At 42.1% G+C, this 21,823-nt stretch overlaps 1 protein-coding gene across 1 annotated transcript in view; it reads left to right on the top strand.

Annotated features, from left to right (window-relative positions):
• The first annotated feature begins 13,776 nt into the window (after positions 1-13,776).
• Positions 13,777-21,823, top strand: part of LOC124789705 (UNC93-like protein) — a 426,216-nt gene continuing 418,169 nt past the window's right edge. Inside the window, exon 1 of the mRNA XM_047257157.1 lies at positions 13,777-13,889. The gene's annotated coding sequence lies outside the window, so the exon portion shown is untranslated. The remainder of the gene's footprint in view (positions 13,890-21,823) is intronic.

Below are 21,823 nucleotides of genomic sequence, written 5' to 3'. Positions count from 1 at the left end.
GTTCGTACTTTCATATGCATCCTCTTCCCTCCAAACGGTCACACTTCAACAACTGACTTGTTTGCCACATGTGTTTGGAGATAATGGTTAAAATGGCTCTGAGCACTATGAGACTTAACTTCTGAGGTCATCAGTCCCCTAGAACTTTTAACTACTTAAATCTAACTGACCTAAGGACATCACACACATCCATGCCCGAGGCAGGATTCGAACCTGCAACCGTAGAAATCGCGCGGTTCCAGACTGTAGCGCCTAGAACCTCTCGGCCATCCCGGCCTGCGTTTGGTGATAACAAACAATCAAAAAATCATAATATTCCTAACAGCTATAATTATTAGTCTGCAGATGAGTAAATACTGATGTAATGTTATTCAGTACATTGTCCTCAGTCACCGGTACTTAATCTCCAAACACCTTGTAAACACATGGTAAACATTAATGAAACCGACAAACTGCAGGGACGAATTTCAGTCTCGAAATGAAAGAACAATTGGCATACGAAACGTGTCCACCGAGCGAGGTGGCGTAGTGTTTAGCACACTGGAGTCGCATTCGAGAGGATGACGGTTCAAACCCGCGTCCGGTCAACCTGATTTATTTTTTTCCGAGATTTCCCGAAATCGCTTGAGGCAAATGCCTAGTATGGTTCCTACGCAAGGGCATGGACACCGAGTTTCTTCTCCATACTTCCCTAAATCGTTTGGATCGATAATCTCGTTGTTTGATCACCCCTCCACCCCCAAATCAACCAACCCACCAACGCGTTGCCAGCACGGTAGCTCAGTGCGTATGGCCAGAAAGCTGGCTGGTCTCTGTAACAAAGTATAAAAAATTAAAAAAATAACTGAGTGAAGGGATCAACAACAAACTTCAATGGATGTCATGTGACTAATAATGGTTCCTCTGACCACGTGCCGTATGTTTCTTGTATGTTGCTGGCTGTGTAATTGAAGCAGCCTAATGTAAGCCGCAGAATGATCCGGTATTCAAGTCGGGAACAAGCCGAGGGGGTGTTTGTGTACGGCCAAATAGATGGAAACGGTGAAGAGACAGCACGGCTATAGCGAAAGAAGTATCCTCACAGGCACCAATCACATCACACAACATTTCAAGTCCTATTTGGGCGTTTGTGTGATCATGGGTCGTTTCAGACAGGCGAACGTGCAGGGATGCAATTGACTACGCTTACAGCAGGCTCATAGGACCGGGTTCTCCAGAATATTGAGACGAACCCTAGAACAATCTCCAAGCAAGTGGCTCGCCAGCATTGAGTAAGTCAAAGTACGATTATACGTATCCCGCATGACTTTTCATTCCATAGAGGCCACTTTGAACATATGGTGTGTGGAGGATGTAATGCTTCTCGACACTGTGTTCATGGACTATTTGTTATCTTTGCATGTCCACCATCCGTTTCCGGACACACCTTCACAGAAAATTTTTCCCTCCGTTTCCAGTCAGCAATCCGACCGTGCAGTTTGTCGGTTTCATTAATGATCACCCTGTATATTTCCAGGAACCAAAATTATCTTCGATCATGAAATGCTCAATACACCTCTCTAGCCTTCTGAATATGATTAGAGCCGTAAAGTTAACAGCGTGGTATGTAACGCTGAAAATTAGTTACAGTAACGATAACATTGATGACATGCCACCTCGTGTCATTTCATCACAGGATTTGGAGATCTGTCTTGTTCTGTCGATTGATTTAGTAACTTTTCATGTTTACTGATAACTCTTGCTCATTTGCTTTGTCTCGTAACATTTGGTGTTTCGTCAAGCTTTGTATTCATAGGCCAGATGTTGCTGTAACGTTAATCTCGTCAGAAACTTTCTGTCATGATTGAACAAGTCTCCTCAGTCGCGCAAACATTAGATGTTATCGTGACAGCTATTTTCCGTCACTCCTGCAGTCGACAGCGGTCTCCCATCTGACCATAATATATTTACGCTTATCCTTCTCAGTTATGAAATGCTCAATACACCTCTCTAGCCTTCTGAATATGATTAGAGCCGTAAAGTTAATAGCGTGGTATGTAACGCTGCAAATTAGTTACAGTAACGATAACATTGATGACATGCCACCTCGTGTCATTTCATCACAGGATTTGGAGATCTGTCTTGTTCTGTCGATTGATTTAGTAACTTTTCATGTTTACTGATAACTCTTGCTTATTTGCTTTGTCTCGTAACATTTGGTGTTTCGTCAAGCTTTGTATTCATAGGCCAGATGTTGCTGTAGCGTTAATCTCGTCAGAAACTTTGTCATGATTGAACAAGTCTCCTCAGTCGCGCAAACATGAGATGTTATCGTGACAGCTATTTTCCGTCACTCCTGCAGTCGACAGCGGTCTCCCATCTGACCATAATATATTTACGCTTATCCTTCTCAGTTATCTGAAATGAAATTCCCCCTCCAGTGTGCGACGTCAGTTTGCACAACGAACTTATCTTTCTTACTTTAGTTTAGTAGCACTTTCCTCGTCGCTTGTGATTTAATTAGTTTCCTAAGAAAGAGAACGTGAGTTATATCTACAACCACCCTCATCAAAACACAGAGTAGTTGATGGTAGAGGTTACCCGCTATTGATCTACTACTGTTGTAACAGCAGTTCGTTAACAAAATGCTAGATTATGTTGCCCTTTTTTTCTTTAATGATCGAAAATCGGTATTCAAGCCGCAACAGAAGAGTGAACATTCACACTCCGTAAACCAACCTACAGAGCGTGGAGGAGTTTGCTTCGTGTAGCCCTATCACTCTCCCCTTTCGATTGTTTAGTCGCGAATTACTCAAAGGAAGAAAGATTGTTGGCGTGTCCCATGTGATCCGACTCTCTCCATTTTCACCTTGATCATCTTTTCGCGAGACGTACATAGCAGGAGTTAATTTATTGGCAAACTGATAAAAACGCATGCTCTCGGAACTGTTACAGTAAACTACCTCTGCCAGCATGTGCCGCTAGAGTTAGCTGAGCATCTTCGTGACGCCTTCGCTCTTATTAGTCGAACCTAGGAGAAAATGTCCTATTTTTCTTTGGAACTTCTCCATTGTTTCTATTTATCCGGCATGGATCGCAGATTAACTAGCTATATTTATGTTCTACTCCAACGAGGGTTTTGTAAGCTACTTCCGTTGTAGGTGGTTTATACTTTTCGAAGATTCTTACAATGAACTGCCTCTGCGATAGCTGTGGTAAGTTTTATGTCGTCGGTCCACTTTAAATCGCTCCGCACAGACATTACCAATAGTTTATGGAAGTCACTGTTCCCAGTGAGTCTCCCGCAATGGTGTAACCATATAATGATAGGTCTTTCTGCCTATTTGCGCGCAATAAGTTACATTTGTTATATTACGGATTAGCTGTGAATCCCTGCATTAAGCACCTGTCTTCTTTACGTCTTCCTAAATTTCGCTTTACTTTGGAGGGTTGTGGCTTCTCTGTATAAAACAGCCGCATTCGTGAGAATTCTGATGGAGCTTCCGACGTTATCCACATCGTCATTTATAAAGATGCTTTAAACTTGCCCTTACGTACTGCTAGGACTTGAAGAGGGGACTGTGTTGATACTATATTGTTTTGTGTTAGCAAAAGAGCCAACTCAGTGTTACGAGTGGAGGGCGAAATGCACGCGTTTTAGCTCACGCAGGCTGGCGTGAGGAGGGAAGAACTATACTGACGTGAGGTCTGGAACATGACAAGGAATGAGAATTCAGAAAGCGGACATAATTAGTTTGATACTTAACTTTAATCCATTAATGATGAACGTCGCTCTTGATGGTACATGATTCACAATATTATCTGTTCACAATACATTCTTGAATATAGTAATTATAGTAACTGAATATGGCGCCTTGCTAAGTCGTAGCAAATGACGTAGCTGAAGGCTATGCTAAACTGTCGTCTCTGAAAATGAGAGCGTATGTAAACAGTGAACCATCGCTATCAAAGTCGGCTGTACAACTGGGGCGAGTGCTAGGGAGTCTCTCTAGACTAGACCTGCCGTGTGGCGGCGCTCGGTCTGCAATCACTGATAGTGGCGACACGCGGGTCAGACGTATACTAACGGACCGCGGCCGATTTAAAGGCTACCACCTAGCAAGTGTGGTGTCTGGCGGTGACACCACATTTTGAATTGGAACCCATGTCCGTTTTCATACCAGAGCCGTTTGAATGCGTGTTTGGTAGGTAGATATGGAACAGGGTAGTCGTGGGTGCTCCTTATGTCGGGTCGCCTGACGTCATTCGACGTTTTCCTACAACTCTGACTGGATCGACCCTCATTGAGGTGTATCTGAGTGTTAGAGCAATACGGTTGAGGATACTTTTGCAGATTACACCGACATGATCCTTCTGTATGGTGAAGCTCATTGTAATGGAAGAGCAGCTCGTAGTCTTTGTCAAGATCGTTATCCACAACGTCCCAACTCCATCGCATGCCTTTATTGCCAAAATTATTCTACTGCTTCGAGAAAGGGGTACCTTCACCGTCAGCAGGCGTGACCGTGTTGTTTCAAGGAGACGTCGCACACCCGAATGGGAAGGGGTCGTAATGCATCACGGTGAAGAGAACAGCAATATCCGTAGTGCAGTGTGGTTGCCACACTGAATCTTACTTGTACTGGATCAGAGTGCTAACCTTCCTTTAAAAAGGAGAAAAATGTGTAGTCTAAATGGTAACAAACAGCGTTTGTGAAAACTCATTAAGTTCCCTTTTTGTTTATTTGGTTATTAATTACTGTAATTTTGAAACAAGTGACGTAGTAGGTGACGCCTAATAAACTCCTTCTAAAAGTTGTCGCGCTACCAACATGTTTTGAAATGGCTGTAACACAGAAACGTACGTTTCCGGACGTAGGTTCGAATTCAAAATATTGTCTTCTAAAAGTCCTAGAATTTTGTAAGGGGTATTTTAATGCAGCTCATATAGAATATGAGAAGTAATGGACCTTTAACACTTCTTTGGGATACGCCTGAGGTTACTTTTACGTCTGAAGATTTTTCTCTGTTGATAATGACAAAGTGTGTTCTGTTCAATAAAAACTCTTCAGTCCAGTTATACAGCTGGTATAACATTCCGTACGTTCGTATTTTGCTCATTAGGTGATAGTGGGGATCAGTATCTAATGCCTTCCTCAAGTCAACGAAGACGGCATCAGCCTGGGCGCAAGAACGTACTAACTTTCTCGGGTCATGGACGAACTGAGTGAGCTGACTTCCTCACGACCTGCGGTTTTCGGAACCAATGCTAATACCTACAGAAGATTTTCGGTCTCCATAACATGTCATAGCATGCAAGCATAAAAACGTTCCAAAAGTCTACAACAGCCGACGTGTGATAGTGGCTGATCATACAAACCACTTAGAGCTCCAGCTTTTTTGAATTCTATAATTCAGCCTTATAAATTTCTAGTAAGCGTGGGTATCGTAGATAACAGCTTTTTGAAGTACAGAAACCTGTGCGGAATAGGTAAAGAAGTCCACATATCATCAAATCAGTAACTGCCGAGAAAACTAGATAACAGTTATTCTCATGATGCTGAATTAAAATGAACAATGAGTGTCCGTTGGTAACGCAGTTAACGTAATTTGAGTGAAAATGTGAACGACATCATTTCATTAACTCAAGCTGCTTTATGGACTTTACACTGCAGATGAAACATCTGCCGAGTTTTCAAATTAATTCGTATAATTAGGAGATAACATGAAAATACTGTTAAGTCTCTGGCTGTTTCACTCGCTCCCGCAACTGACGCTGTCGAATTTCAGATGTTTCCTGACACAATAGCGTATCTTGTCTCAGAGAGCGTAGTTTGTGCCAGCTTGAAATTCACAAATCGAATTAACCCTCTACAGTCGGGTTGCAGAGAGCTTTACGTCGTCTCTGAGACCTCTCTGTAACAGTTGGCGTGTCTCCAGGGATAGCTCCAACGACGACGTATTTGCATTTATCAGAGCACACAAAACAGGGCTCGGAAACGCTTATGTCAAGAACCTTCATCCAGGGCTGATGTATAAATGCAAGGACGCCAGCGCCGCGGTTCTAACCTAAACCGCGGAACGTGGTGACGGATGTCATATTGCTTTCAGTCTTCCCAGGAGAATCAAAAACATCTTTACACGAGAGGTGAAAATACTTTTGCAAAATTCTGTCGTTATCAGCGTGTGTATGCTAAGGAAAGAGGTGGATACATCAGCCTAGCAGTTTCGAGTGGAAGGCTGTCAAGCGTACCCTGTTTTAAAAGTTATTTCGCAATAAGAAACAGAAAATCTATTTACCTTACATTATCTGCTTGTGACGTCTACATCCACATCTACATACATACTCCGCAATACACCATACGGTGCGTGGCGGAGGGTACCTCGTACCATAACTAGCATCTTCTCTCTCCGTTCCACTCCTAAACAGAACGAGGGAAAATGACTGCCTATATGCCTCTGTACGAGCCCTAATCTCTCTTATCTTTGTGGTCTTTCCGCGAAATATAAGTTGGCGGCAGTAAAATTGTACTGCAGTCAGCCTCAAATGCTGGTTCTCTAAATTTCTTCAGTAGCGATTCACGAAAAGAACGCCTCCTTTCCGCTAGAGACTCCCACCCGAGTTCCTGAAGCATTTCCGTAACACTCGCGTGATGATAAAACCTACCAGTAACAAATCTAGCAGCCTGCCTCTGAATTGTTTCTACACTCCTGGAAATTGAAATAAGAACACCGTGAATTCATTGTCCCTGGAAGGGGAAACTTTATTGACACATTCCTGGGGTCAGATACATCACATGATCACACTGACAGAACCACAGGCACATAGACACAGGCAACAGAGCATGCACAATGTCGGCACTAGTACAGTGTATATCCACCTTTCGCAGCAATGCAGGCTGCTATTCTCCCATGGAGACGATCGTAGAGATGCTGGATGTAGTCCTGTGGAACGGCTTGCCATGCCATTTCCACCTGGCGCCTCAGTTGGACCAGCGTTCGTGCTGGACGTGCAGACCGCGTGAGACGACGCTTCATCCAGTCCCAAACATGCTCAATGGGGGACAGATCCGGAGATCTTGCTGGCCAGGGTAGTTGACTTACACCTTCTAGAGCACGTTGGGTGGCACGGGATACATGCGGACGTGCATTGTCCTGTTGGAACAGCAAGTTCCCTTGCCGGTCTAGGAATGGTAGAACGATGGGTTCGATGACGGTTTGGATGTACCGTGCACTATTCAGTGTCCCCTCGACGATCACCAGTGGTGTACGGCCAGTGTAGGAGATCGCTCCCCACACCATGATGCCGGGTGTTGGCCCTGTGTGCCTCGGTCGTATGCAGTCCTGATTGTGGCGCTCACCTGCACGGCGCCAAACACGCATACGACCATCATTGGCACCAAGGCAGAAGCGACTCTCATCGCTGAAGACGACACGTCTCCATTCGTCCCTCCATTCACGCCTGTCGCGACACCACTGGAGGCGGGCTGCACGATGTTGGGGCGTGAGCGGAAGACGGCCTAACGGTGTGCGGTACCGTAGCCCAGCTTCATGGAGACGGTTGCGAATGGTCCTCGCCGATACCCCAGGAGCAACAGTGTCCCTAATTTGCTGGGAAGTGGCGGTGCGGTCCCCTACGGCACTGCGTAGGATCCTACGGTCTTGGCGTGCATCCGTGCGTCGCTGCGGTCCGGTCCCAGATCGACGGGCACGGGCACCTTCCGCCGACCACTGGCGACAACATCGATGTACTGTGGAGACCTCACGCCCCACGTGTTGAGCAATTCGGTGGTACGTCCACCTGGCCTCCCGCATGCCCACTATACGCCCTCGCTCAAAGTCCGTCAACTGCACATACGGTTCACGTCCACGCTGTCGCGGCATGCTACCAGTGTTAAAGACTGCGATGGAGCGCCGTATGCCACGGCAAACTGGCTGACACTGACGGCGGCGGTGCACAAATGCTGCGCAGCTAGCGCCATTCGACGGCCAACACCGCGGTTCCTGGTGTGTCCGCTGTGCCGTGCGTGTGATCATTGCTTGTACAGCCCTCTCGCAGTGTCTGGAGCAAGTATGGTGGGTCTGACACACCGGTGTCAATGTGTTCTTTTTTCCATTTCCAGGAGTGTATATCCTCCCTCAATCCGACCTGATAGGGATCCCAAACCTTGATCAGTACTCAAGAATAGGTCGTATTAGTGTTTTATAAGCGGTCTCCTTTACAGATGAACCACATCTTCCCAAAATTCTACAAATGAAGCGAAGACAACTATCCGCTTTCCGCACAACTGCCATTACATGCTTGTCCCACTTCATATCGCTCTGCAATGTTACTCCCAAATATTTAATCGACGTGACTGTGTTAAGCGCTACACTACTAATGGAGTATTCAAACATTGCGGTATTCTTTTTCCTATTCCCTTGTATTTATTTACATTTATCTATATTTAGAGTTAGCTGCCATTCTTTACACCACGTTTCGGTGCCAGTATCCATAGAACTACACTCCTCTATAAGTTCGTGATTTTTCTGAGTCCGACGCTCAGTCGTCTTCCGTTTCAATCGTTGCCAATAGTGAAGGCTAAATATCTGAAACAACGTGAGCTTTGGTTATGTTTGGAGTTTCTTCAACCACAAGAGATTCTGTCTTCAGTAACTGTCACACTTATTTTTACTACAATCAATAATTTTCTGGCGTCGTAGTAGAGAAATCGTTCACCTTTACATTTTTCCTTTTTAGGAGTCTCAGGTGCTTGATACTTGTTGACTACGCATGTTATTTGTGGCCTTCGACATCAGTTCTACGAGATACATCGTCAGTAGAAGTAACACTCATTCACCAAAACATGCTGCGTACAACTCGTTCACCTAGAATCCTAAAATTTGGCATGCAGCAAGTTTTCAGAGTACAATTAAGGAAAAAATTTCGAACATTTTTTATTCTTAATTACACCTCACGAACTTCTTTTGTCTTCTGTTACTCGAATGTTTGTGATCATGGACGTGTATACGTATCAAGTTGAAATATATGTCAAATATGAAGGGCTACATCTTTCACCATTTTTTAGTCCGCTAATGGGCGTAATAGCACTCAGCACTTGTGCGATGCCGCTTAACATTGTGACAAATGAGACAAACGTAAGGAACGTCCTTCATGAGCAATTGTTAATCCTTTTACTTATTGCTTGTGCACCACATGGAACCAAATGATTATCCTCTCATAGCACAGTTTTCAGTGTTACCTGGAACAGTGTCAAATACATCCTACATTTGTGTCTTCTGTACTGTCTATAGACGTAGCTGTGTTAGAGCCTGATTGGGTCTTGAACGTCCACAATTCGCGTGTTTTGAGAGAGGTTATTCCATATACCACATTTATTGCCGCTCATCTACAGCGGATCTGTTTGAATGTGTGGCTATGTGTTGTTGGTGACTATTTAAGTGGACCAAACCTCCTACATAGGCCATTTAATGAGAAGCATTGTTACAATTTCCTTGCCAAAGCATTGCTAGAGTTGCTGGATGAAGTGCCAATCGCTACAAGAAATGGCATATGGTTCCAGCATGACGGGGCGACGGCACATTTCAGTCGTCCTATCCGTCGATTCTTGAACTTAAAGATCCAGAAAAGTAGTTTGCTGTGGTAGTCCTGTACCGTGGCCTCTCGATTTCCAGATTTGATCGTATGGACTTTTTCTGCGTGACGAGATATGCGCAAACTTGTTTACATAGCCCTTGCGGAATAACAAATGATCTGGTTGCCCGGATAGTAGCACCAGTCGTAGGAACTAAAGACACTCTTGCTGTCTTTCACCTTGTTAGTCAGAACATGACCCACAGGTGTAACCGCTTTTTACAAGTCAATGGAAACTGGAAATTTGTGATAAGGTCTTATGGGACCAAACTGCGGAGGTCATCAGTAGCTAAGCTTACGCACTACTTAATCAAACTTTAACTTACACTAAGGACAACACACACCCATGCCTGAAGGAGAACTCGAAAATCCGACGGGGGAAAGCCGTGTGGACCGTGACAAGACGCTCAAGATCGCGTGGCTAACCAGCGCGGCAAGTCAATGGAGTCATGCCGCGTTAATGTTGTTGTATTTCAGTAGTACATAAACAAAACTCGTTTGCGTTACCTATTGTCCTCACAGGTAAACACATTCGAAAAAGTGTTTCCGTTGTCTCGTGCAGCCTCCCATAGTTTGTCGGTTTAAATAATTTTCGACCTGTATACATAATTCAGTTATTACGGAACCCCCAGACTGTTCGATGATCATTTATAAAACACAAACCAAGACCTGCATATACGACAACTAAACAGTGACCTGTACTTGTAATTTGCAGTACTCTGAATAGGCCCAGGTCAGGTTAAATAAACGGCCGTTTGGAATCCTTAACTATGTCTTACTTTTGAACATGATCATTCAATTATTCCAGGACTTTTGAAAACCAATCCCGCAGTTTTAACAGTTCTTCTGACAGCTTATTTTCTAATGGGTTAAAGCCAGTTCCGTGTGATAATTTCTGTGCAGTAATTGGACCTGTGCTATTCCCTTACATTGTACATAATTTCGCTTAAGTGTCTGTCTATTAATTTATCTATTTCGTAAGTATACTGTAACTTCTTAAATCATTCCACTTGACACTAAAACCTTACTTTTGGATCCATGTCGCTATGTCGTGTCCTGTAATAGGTGGGAGAGGGAAAAAAAGGGTTACTGGTCAGTCTGCGCTCCCGAGCTGTACGGAACAAAAGGCAGAAGGACAATTCACAGTGAAGGCATCTATCCGGTACAGGCATTTACTAGAAATGCAGGTGGTGAGACTTGGTAGGGAATTCGTTGTGGTCGGCTGGTGTGGCCGTGCGGTTCTAGGCGCTTCAGTCTGGAACCGCGTGACCGCTACGGTCACAGGTTCGAATCCTGCCTCGGGCATGGATGTGTGTGATGTCCTTAGGTTAGTTAGGTTTAAGTAGTTCTAAGTTCTAGGGGACTGATGACCACCGATGTTAAGTCCCATAGTGCTCAGAGCCCTTTGAATCATTTTTTGAATTCGTTGTGGAGACTCTTGGACAAACAGGGTTTTAAAATAGTTGTTTATTCCAGACAGGTCTAACTAATACACTGGAGGCTGGTTCTATGGTTAGAAAATGCATGAATAACACTGTTACAACAGAAGCCAGTGCAGAAGTCCCAGGAGTGGATGCTAACCACAGTAGCAAACACTAGCAGCATCTTAAGGCAACAACTTAGTTGCAAAATAAAACATATTGAATGTGACACTGTTCACGGAGGCACTCCAAGTGAGAGAGAGCAGACTTACGCGGAGCTGGACCGAGGCTGGAGTCGATGGACGCGGATTCGGCGCCCAGGTCGTCTGACTGAGAACTCCACCAAAATGCGCAATCTAGGGGTTTTAAAGACTCGCGTGGGGGCACTGTTTTTCCCACTTAAAGGCACCCAGGCAATGCCGCAGGTCTCTTGCAGGCGCCTGCCAAACACAGTTTAGTTAGGTCCCCTCTACTGCTCCTAAGGCGGGGATGTTAATGCAGTTGCACTAAATAAGTCAGCATTTGGTATCAACACTGTTCAGCTGAAAGTTAAATGTAACTGCTCTGCCAAATAAGGCTTGCAACATTATTGTTATACGCCATTTAGTCCCGCCCCTCGGACTCCCCGGAGTACGGACTGCTAGGTTAACAATTCTTTGGCGTTTTCGCCTTCTTTCTAGCCGTTGTGAGCCTACTGACGTTGCTGTTCTCAGGGCTGGTATCAAGCTGGCTTTATACGCCACTATGTGCTTGTTGATTACAAAGTTCTACGGTGGCAACCTACCACAGAGCCTAGACGACATATGAAGTTACATGTTAATTCGTAGAAGAGTAACTAACGCCCTGGGACCGCGTCTGGGGGCGTCAGCATTTTCGCAAGGCTCTTCCCTTGTGATTTACTTCACGTAACAATACCTCTCCTAGTTTCGTCTGTCCTCAGCTTCGTCTCTGCTTCCAAGCCTTGGAACTCCTGTCCCTCTTTCTCACAGCTTCAAGATAACACTACAGTAGCAAGGAATGATCAATATATTACAACTACTGCGGGTACGTGCACAACGTCTTCTTACATAACTACACAATTAAGAAAAAAAAAAAACTTTGTGCGCAGGGCAACCGCAGCTAAGGATTTACATATTGTGGAATAAAAACAACAAATACCTGTAGGTAATCTTTATTTGAAACTACAACTGATATAGTACATTAAGACCACGTCTTCAGGTGGGTGTATAAATTCTGTCACATGGAACCCAAATGTGGGGATGGTTCACTGTCCAAACTACAGTAAACGCGACTAGGAGAGTTACTACCATTTTGACAGTAAACGTTGGGTCCTTTGTCCATCCCCATATTTCGGGTTTCACATCACTTACCTTGTGTACTCACCTAAAAATGGGACTTAACGCTATGAAACCGGTTGTGGTTCCAAATAAAGTATCATATATACAGCTGCTTGCATTTTTCATTCCACAAGATTTTTTGAAGCGCTTCCGCCATCTTCACTGTTGCTAGTTTCTCGTCATTTCCGTCTCAGCATCAATAAATTGAACTACTCTTACAAGTGTCTTTTGTACATACCAGCAGGAAAAGACACTCTCAGCTCTCACGTTCATAGAAATATTACAACGCATTGCATTTAGACTGCAAACGTTTGTCTAAATCTACATCTACTTATGGATTCTGCGAATCACAGTGAAATGCGTGACTGTGGATACGCCCCACTGTACCAGTTATTAGGGCTTTTTCTCGTTCCGTGCACGTATGGAGCGCGGGAAGAATTATTCTTTAATGGGATTTAAAGCCGGTTCTTGAAATTCAAGAGTCTTCCAGTTCAGTTCTTTCACCATCTATGTAATACTCTCCGTCGTGTCAAACATACCTGTGACTATCGGTGCTCTTTAGATGTTCAATATCCCCTGCTAGTCCTATCTGGTACGGGTCCCACCCACATAAGCAACATCCTAGGATGAGTCGCACAAGTCATTTGTATACAATCTTCATCGTAGAGTGACTGCATTTCCCTAATAGTCTATCCATGAACCGAAGACTGTTACCTACTTTACCCACCACTGATTCTATCTGATCGTTTCATATCTCTTCTTAGTGTTACACTCGGGTATTTATTTTACAGAGTCCAAATGTGAATAACTTATATTATAATCGTCGGATGCTTTGTTTCTTCAAGTGCACAATTTTGCATTTCTGAACGTTTACAGCAAGTTGCTAATCTTTGCACCATTTTGAAATCTAATCAAGGTGTGACTGAATATTTTAATAGCTTCGTTCAGACTGTACTTCGTTGTGGACAACTGCATATTTTCCAAGCGTCTGAGGTTACAATTAATACTGTCTGCAAGATCATTAATATACAACATTAACAGCAGGGGACCCAGAACACTTCCCTGGTGTACAACCGAAATCACTGCTGCGTCTATGTGTTCAGCTACTGTATGTCACCAACTTAGTTTCTGCTAGGCCGACCGGATCGCGCAATACTGAAGCTGGCTTCATGTTTTTAATTCGTGTGTTTATCAAGTTGTTCTAAATATCTGTTTATCTCCACATCTAAATCAACAGGAAAAATTTGTTGTGTTTCGAAGAACTCGTAACTGCGCGCCACTGTTTCGGTGGATTACGCGTCTCTGGTGGGATTACACCATTCCGTACCTTCGACACGAGAACTGTTTATCGCTCAGGCACGTCACAGGCACCGCCGACACGGTACCTCAACACGCAGTGCTATCGCGGAGAGCAGATAGTCAGCTGTGCCCTTGGAAAGCCCTGACGCGGCTCAGTGTCATTTGCGCCTACCACGTTTTCTGCGGCACCGCCTGCAGTCGCTGCAAACAATACCACAGGTAAGACTTCAGCGCGTGATTTTGTTTATGCGCTAGCATCTCTCTCACCAGCCACAATGTGTTATTTTGTTTCCGTGAGGCGTTATCTGTAGGATCTCACGACTTTCTCAGTGCTCTGATTGTTATAATGCAGCCTGCGAAGATTTCCTTTGTGATGCAAACCTCCTCATCTTGCAGTAGCACCTACACTAACCTTCCTCCATTCTTTGCTACACATTTGGTCATCTTCACCCCTTTCGTTCTCTCTCAGCAGCACCCTGTAGTTCCAGGAAGATTATTCCCTGATGTCTTAAAAGTAGATTAATATTCGTAAACTTTACAATTGCAATTGGTATCTTTTCGCTGTTTCCGCCAAACTGGATACATGCGCGACATGTGTTCTTCAGTACCTCTATGGTAAACGTTGTTGTTAAAAGTCGCTACATTAATTATTGCCTCATTCCAGGGGTTTCCTGACACTGATGTCGTAAATATTACGAATTTTTAGCAATGGTGTGTCTATTTTCTAATAATCGTCATATTTCTTTTATGGCTTAAAATTTATCTTTGTGTGCCATCTTAAGATGAATATCAAACAGTAACAGAAGAGTCTTAGTTTAAATCACACTAGCCCTCTTCAGTGCTTTATGTCTTTATTTTGTACTAAAAGTAGGACAATTTGGATGACACTGAGCTCGATTTAGACAATAACATACTGGTTGATTTGCTTGAACACCTCGTCAACAGCAGCATGAAATACGACAACCTCAATGGAGAGGGATATGCTTATTTTGTTGTTCAAGCAGATGAAGAAGAAATTTTGCAACGACTCCACAAGATCAATTTGTGCAGAACAGCGAGCTATGTTTGACATGAACTGTAATAATAGTATCTAAAGCAGACGAATCTCTTCTAATTTAATGTGCAAAATATTCTTGGAGTTTTGCCGGCCGGAGTGGCCGTGCGGTTCTAGGCGCTACAGTCTGGAGCCGAGTGACCGCTCCGGTCGCAGGTACGAATCCTGCCTCGGACATGGATGTGTGTGATGTCCTTAGGTTAGTTAGGTTTAATTAGTTCTAAGTTCTAGGCGACTGATGACCTCAGAAGTTAAGTCGCGTAGTGCTCAGAGGCATTTCAACCATTTTGAGCCACTCTTGGAGTTTTAATAATTATAATGGCTTGTAACTAATTATTCATATAAATTATGATTTCCTTTCCGATAATATGTGGAGTCGTAAAATAGCCAGTACATTATGTACATATTTTGTATGTAACAAACGATTGGATATCTAATAATCATAATTAACTAGTGCAAAACACATAGCTTCAGATTTTCAGTTGTAAAATTTACAATGGTTTAGCAGCAGTGCAACATTTTCCCTCCTTTATTGCTCTAGGTTTAATAAATATTTCATTCTCTGTATTTTCTAGCCTGTGTTTTCCATATACTCCCTGAGAGTGATCCACATACTCATCTCTTCTGTTCACTTACAAGGAGAGGTCTGCAGTGGAGCGATGGACTTTTTGAAATTATCTATACGGTGATGTAGGTTAAGATCATATGTATCACACACTGCAGCCATGCACCCTGGTAGGCCTTCGTTTGCGAGTAATTGACTAGAAAGTTCGGAATTTTGTGTGACAATAGCGTTAAAGAAGTTAAATTGTATACTTTAGTTGTGCGGAGTAATGAGTAGAATAACAGTTTTGCTTGCAGGAGATTATGAGTTCGAATCTTTAGGTGCTGTGAGATTTTACTAATTTTTAAATCTTTATCGAAAAGACTTTGATCGTCATTTTTATTCAATAAATTGATATCAATGCAATTTTTTAATTCCATTCCGTTGTCACATAATTTTAATCATAATATCAACTTCTTCATTTTCTCTCATTTTTCTTTCTACCATTCTTTCTCCAGTTACAATCTTGGTTCGGGTGTTTTTAATCAGTTTTGTGTGTCAATTTCGATTTGATTTCTTTAATTTTAGCACCCCGTTTTTCGTCTACATTACTGCTTTCGTTACATCAATTTCTCATTTTGCTTGAATTTCGTTTCCCTTACAAACGCGTCTTTCATTTAAATTTTCATCTTTTCATATTCGATGCATATTTTGGTTATGTTTTAAATGTTTGTATGACGATTAGCTTGCAGAAAAAATTGCACACCTGGTAACAAAAATACATTTGTCACACCACTACAAAAGCGTTAATGGATTACTTCATCTTTTGTTTTTTAACTAATAAATAGGATTATTCAAATAATTAAATATTGTAGTAGATAAATGCAATTAAATTCATATTCACAAAAATTCCTGTTGGAAGAAGACTAATGTAAAGAAAAAGTAAAGGAGTTTATACAGTGATTAAAACAATGTGACAAAGGAATAGAAATAAAAAATTACATTTAAGTCAAATAACTGAATAAAAATAATGATCGAAGTAATTCCGATAAAGAATCAAAAATTAAAAAAATGTGTGCCCTACGAGATTCGATCTCACATTAATGCAGATTTTTTTGACGCTATTGAGTATCGCACAAAACTCTGATTTTTTTTTGTCAATTACTCACAAGCGAGGACCCACCAGGGTGAATGGCTGCAGTGTGTAATATCTGGGATCTTAACCGACATCATCCTATAGATAGTTTCAAAAAGTCGATCGCACTACTGGTAACCTCTCCTTGTTAATTTTAAGCACCTTTTTTGTAGCACCATAAACTATTCGACTACGATCTTTTCCAGTTTCACCGCCGTCAGTGATCGAGTCTCGTGCCATTATACACTCCTGACGTATATCACAAATTTCTTTGTCAAGTTAAGACCTCTGTTTGTTAGTAGCATACATCCCTTGGCGAGTGATGATCTCCTAGCTTCTGCTAGCCTGCTTCTTATATGGCGTTTTATTTGTCTGTCTGCTTTCCTTTGGGTTCTAAATGTGTCGCAATTCCTCTACTTGGTCTACTGTATCGTTCACAATTTCGATGCCATGTTTGTCGCAAATTTCGTTTTTGATAATTCTGAATAACTTCCTATTTCTTCAGTTTACTTTCTTTTCATAGTCTTTGTTCAATAGACAGTTCATCACATTCTTCAGGTGCTGTAATTCTTTTTCAGTCCATAGAGGACGTTAATGTTCCCAAGACATCTAACTCCTTTCATCCTCAGTTTTAACCACACTTTCGAAATTTTCCTTCGTTGCTTCTTCGATGCATGTTGAACAGTACAGGAGACAAACTGAATATCTGTTTCATTTCCTTGTTAATCCGAGCACTTCCTTCTTGGTCTTCCAGTAAGATCATTTTTTTCCTGAACATTGTGTATTTACCGTTTTTTCCTAGTGATATGAATTTGTCGAATGTTAGAATCAGTTGCAGAATTGTAGCTCTTATACGCTGTGATGACGTTACCAGTATCGTAATACGAAATAAATAGTCGAACTTGCAAAACTTCGTAAGGCAAACTAAAAAACAAATAATGTCTACATGATTACGCTGCAAATCACAGTTAAGTGCCTGGCACAGGGTTCATCGAACCATCTTCAAGCGATTTCTCTACCGTTCCACTCTCGAACGGAACGCGGGAATAAACGAGCACATAAATCTTTCTGTGCAAACTCCGATTTCTGTTATTTTATTGTGATGATCATTTCCCCCTATGTATGTGGTGGCCAACAAATATTTTCTCAATCAGAAAAGAAAATTGGTGACTGAAATTTCACAGGTAGATCCTGCCATAACCAAAACAGCCTTTGAGTTAATGATTGCCATATTTCGGGGTAATACAAAACGATCTTCCTTTGTTAGAAGTTTTTCGATGGCCTCCGTCAGTTCTACCTCACGCGTATTCCACGTGGATTGCACAGTGATCAGAAGAGGATGGACAGGCGTAATGTAAGCAGTCTCTTTAGTAGACCCTTGAATTTTCTAAGTGTTCCGCCAATGTATCGCAGTCTTTGGTTTGCTTTCCCCACAACATTATCTATGTGATCGTTCAAATTTAAGTTCTTCATAATTGTAATCGCAAAGTATTTAATTGAATTTACAATAACAAATTTGTGTGTGTTATCAGATTTTTTAGTACTCACGTTGATGACTTCACACTTTTCATTATATGTAGTCAATTGCTACTTTTCGCACCAGACATATATCTTGTCTAAATCATTTTGCAACCGGTTTTCATCACCTGATGTCTTAACAAGACGGTAATTGGCAGCAACATCTACAAACAACCTAAGAGACCGGCTCAGATTACTTCCTATGTCAGCCGAAGTCCTATAACACTTCATTGGGGAACGTCAGATATTACTTCTGTTTTACTCGATGACTTTCCATCAACTACTACGAACTGTGGGCGCGAATCCAGTCGCACCACTGAGATGAAACTCCTCTATAGGCACACAATTTGATTAAAAGTCACTTGGGGGAACTCTGTCAAAAGCCTTCTGGAAATCTAGAAACATGGAATCAATTTTATATCACCTGTCGATGGCATTCAGTACTTCGTGAGAGTAAACAGCTAGTTGTGTTTCAAAAGAATGACATTTCTGGATTCCTGTTGACTATTCGTCAGTAAATAACTGTCATAATTACTTTAGACTATTTGCTCGAAGCGAAACAACTAGGCTGTAGAAGATAGAATCAAATTTCCATCTGTTTGGGCTATTTTTTCAGAAACGACTGAAGTCTAGACCAACTGCAGTGCTAGGTAATGTGTCTTTTTTCTATTGTACATACGTATATAACTTGTGAGTTCCGCTTACTCAATGGGCGAATGGCTTCAGTTAAAATACAGAAGGTGAGAGGGAGGTGAATTGTCTTGATCTCCGAAACTGTAACCATCTGATACTCCCTCCAGTTTGCCACTTTTCAGTTAGACGCTGAAAAGTAGCCTTAAGCTGCACCATTCACAAAATAAAATAGAATAAAAACACAGTGAACCATGTGTCCTCGTCTCACCTTAAATTGTAAATCTTGCACATAGGAAAGAAATGCAGTAAACTTGACTTGATGGAAGAACTGTAGATCATCATTCATGAAAAGAAAGATGGACATATTCTGAATGGCCAAGGTAATGACAGCAGAACTATATTTCTTAGCGCCTAAATACAATTATTTTAAGAAAGACACACAATTATAAATTTTCACTGGCTCTTCAACGAAGAAGCTACAGTAGAAGCTGACTACTGCAGCCTTAGGAAATGAGGAAAATATTGGTCACCAGTAGAACACCATCATGGTTAAAAGATGAGCTTACACAGTAATTCCGCGGACATCTCAGTTCACAGCAATTCCCGGAGCTCAGCATGAGCGTCTACCAACATTGTTGGAGCCCACAGCAGCTCAACAGGACGTGGCCTGGTGCAATGTGCGGTGTGAGATGAATCGGCCACTAATAGAAGTTGTCGATTTTAATGCAAGAAGTCGACCGGTAGACCAATGTGTTTTTATTCCAGTTTATTTCGGTAACGCCGCAATCCTATTGATGGACTTTTTAGCGTCTTAACCAGATGAGTAAAGTCTTACAATCTATCAATAAGAGCACTGTCTCTCAAACGCTTTGTTGTGGGTCGGTAAAAAAATTTCGGTTGAATGCTACCAACCAATCTGCAAAAAAAAAAAAAAAAAAAAAAAAAAAAAAAAAAAAATCTTGAAATTGTTTGTTTGCCTGGCAGTGTTACCCAGTGAAGCTTGTCTGGCGGTGTTACCAAGTGAAGCAATCTCTAATGAGTTCGTTATTCGAAAGTGCAACAGCCATGATCTATAATTTCCACAAAGGGTTTAGTCTCACTCCTAGCTACTCAATGTACGTTCCTTGCGAACAATTGATATAGATATGTAGGTCACCTTCGCCCCTATCAATTCCAGAGTGTTAACTTCTATGGCTGCCGACTTGAAGTTCTCTGATAACTGCAGGAGGCTCTCAAAGAAACCTGAGCGAATGATAGTGCTTTCCTTTTCTTGTAAACCACTCTTGCTGAGTACTTAATTGCCTCTGTTTCGAGTGTTTTTGCCATTGCTATATAACTTTTCCCATGAGTCACTTACACAGACACACCAGAAAGCTTTTGTTTTGACTTCGAAATGGTCTGTTACCTCAATTACGAATATTTGTCAACGTATTCTGTCGAAAAGATATTACTTTATAATAAAGTTTCGATTTAGTCGATGCTAGATAAAAGATGTTGGCAGAGGATTCATTAATTTCACTGACATCCTTATGACCTATGCGTGTTTCAACACAGCTAAATCGTCATCAATACGGTAGCTATATTTACTGAACAGAAATTTTTTTCAAAAGTAGTATGAAAAACCAAATCATCTAAATTTTATGATAAAAAATTAAAAATTGTTTCTCACCTCTCTCTGGTGTTACATTATTTCTGAGGGACAGAGGAACTAAATATTATTTCCCATAACACCTTTCATTGGTGTTACAGTACATGGGAGATACTACGTGGAGGTTGTTTCTTTTTCACATGAAAGCATTCGAGAGGGTCCCGCACATCTGCTTAGAGAACCACAAGGGGGCGCTCAGCAAGTTTCCCTTTGAGGGTATTGCCGCAGCGTATGTGCAATGAGGGTGGAGAACCACTGACTTGAAAATAAGCCATCAATGTGGCGTTCTTGTATTTCGGACGTGTGTGCGACAAATACAGAAACGGAAACTATGGCGCCATTACAACAATATGCATTTAAACGGCACCGACGAGCTGGCCATTCTCTTATTGGCTTCCGAGTGACAAACGTGGGTAGATATCCATCGGAGACCGAAAAATATGTATGGGGTAGTATGGCTGTCGAAAACCACCGTTGTTGAAAGCCACCATTGTGGAATGGTGCCTGTAATATCTTTCAGTGATGAAGGCTACACGTTCATTGAGCGCGATTTTGCAGGCGGCGAAAGGTGCCACGACTGGGAAGAAGAATCGAGAGCGTCGACAATACATACAATGCAGTGATGTCATCCATCGCCCCTCGCTCCATAAAGTTAAAGAGTCAGCCATCTGTTGGAAAATTGTTGCTCACCGCAACGTTGTAGAAATTACTACGCGCAGTTAAGGTTAAAGGTCCGGGAAAACTGCAACAAGGTTTTGCTGCTGATTCGAGACAACGATCGTCCCCATATCGAAAATTTCGTGAAATAGAACCTAGCCAGCTCGTGTGGGAGACACTTTAGCACCCGCCCTACAGCCCTGCTCTCTCTCCACGCGATTAGTGCTCCTGCAGTCCTTAAAAGAGTCCTTGAAGGGTCGACGAATCTCATCGTGCGAGGATGTACAGCAGGCAGTTAGGGACATCTTCACACAGCATGACGCTTTTTTCTACCAAACGGGTACCAGAAACGTGGATCCTCGGTGGGGTGAATGCGTCAATCCTCACAGTGATTTTTCCGGTTTGCCATACTGACTGTGGGCTCTACAACCTTTCAAAGGAAACTTTTAATCGCCCCTACAAATAAGTTCTTAGAGAAGATACGGACGATCAGACAACTGCACTAAAATTACCTTGAGTTATATACCTTAGTTTATTGTCCTAATCATGTATAAATCAAAATGCAATAACGGAGGTAAACCCCTTATATGAGTAATAGTAGTGTGGGCCATTGTTGTAACATCAAGCACATAACGTTATGGCGGGCGTAGTTTGACTCGATGGCGTCTGAGCCAACGAAACGGTCATATAATACATCATACAATATCCTAAATCTAAACTGGGAAATAGAAAGATGAAATACGTGGAAACACTGAACAGACATTATTATTAATACTTGCAACCAATGTTTTACGATTTCTATTCAGTTACGTGTATCGTATAGATAAGAAGAAATGTTATCTGTTTTTGCTATTGAATGTCTATTTTGTTCTTAACCAAACAGGTTTAACTTAATCATATCAGATATTTCTAATGATTGTGACTATGTAGTATGAATAGGTGGAACATGTTTGGATAAAAATAA

This window comes from Schistocerca piceifrons, chromosome 3 (genome assembly GCF_021461385.2).
Source record: "Schistocerca piceifrons isolate TAMUIC-IGC-003096 chromosome 3, iqSchPice1.1, whole genome shotgun sequence".
Taxonomy (NCBI): Eukaryota; Metazoa; Arthropoda; class Insecta; order Orthoptera; family Acrididae; genus Schistocerca; species Schistocerca piceifrons.
This window is presented reverse-complemented; position numbering and strand designations above follow the sequence as displayed.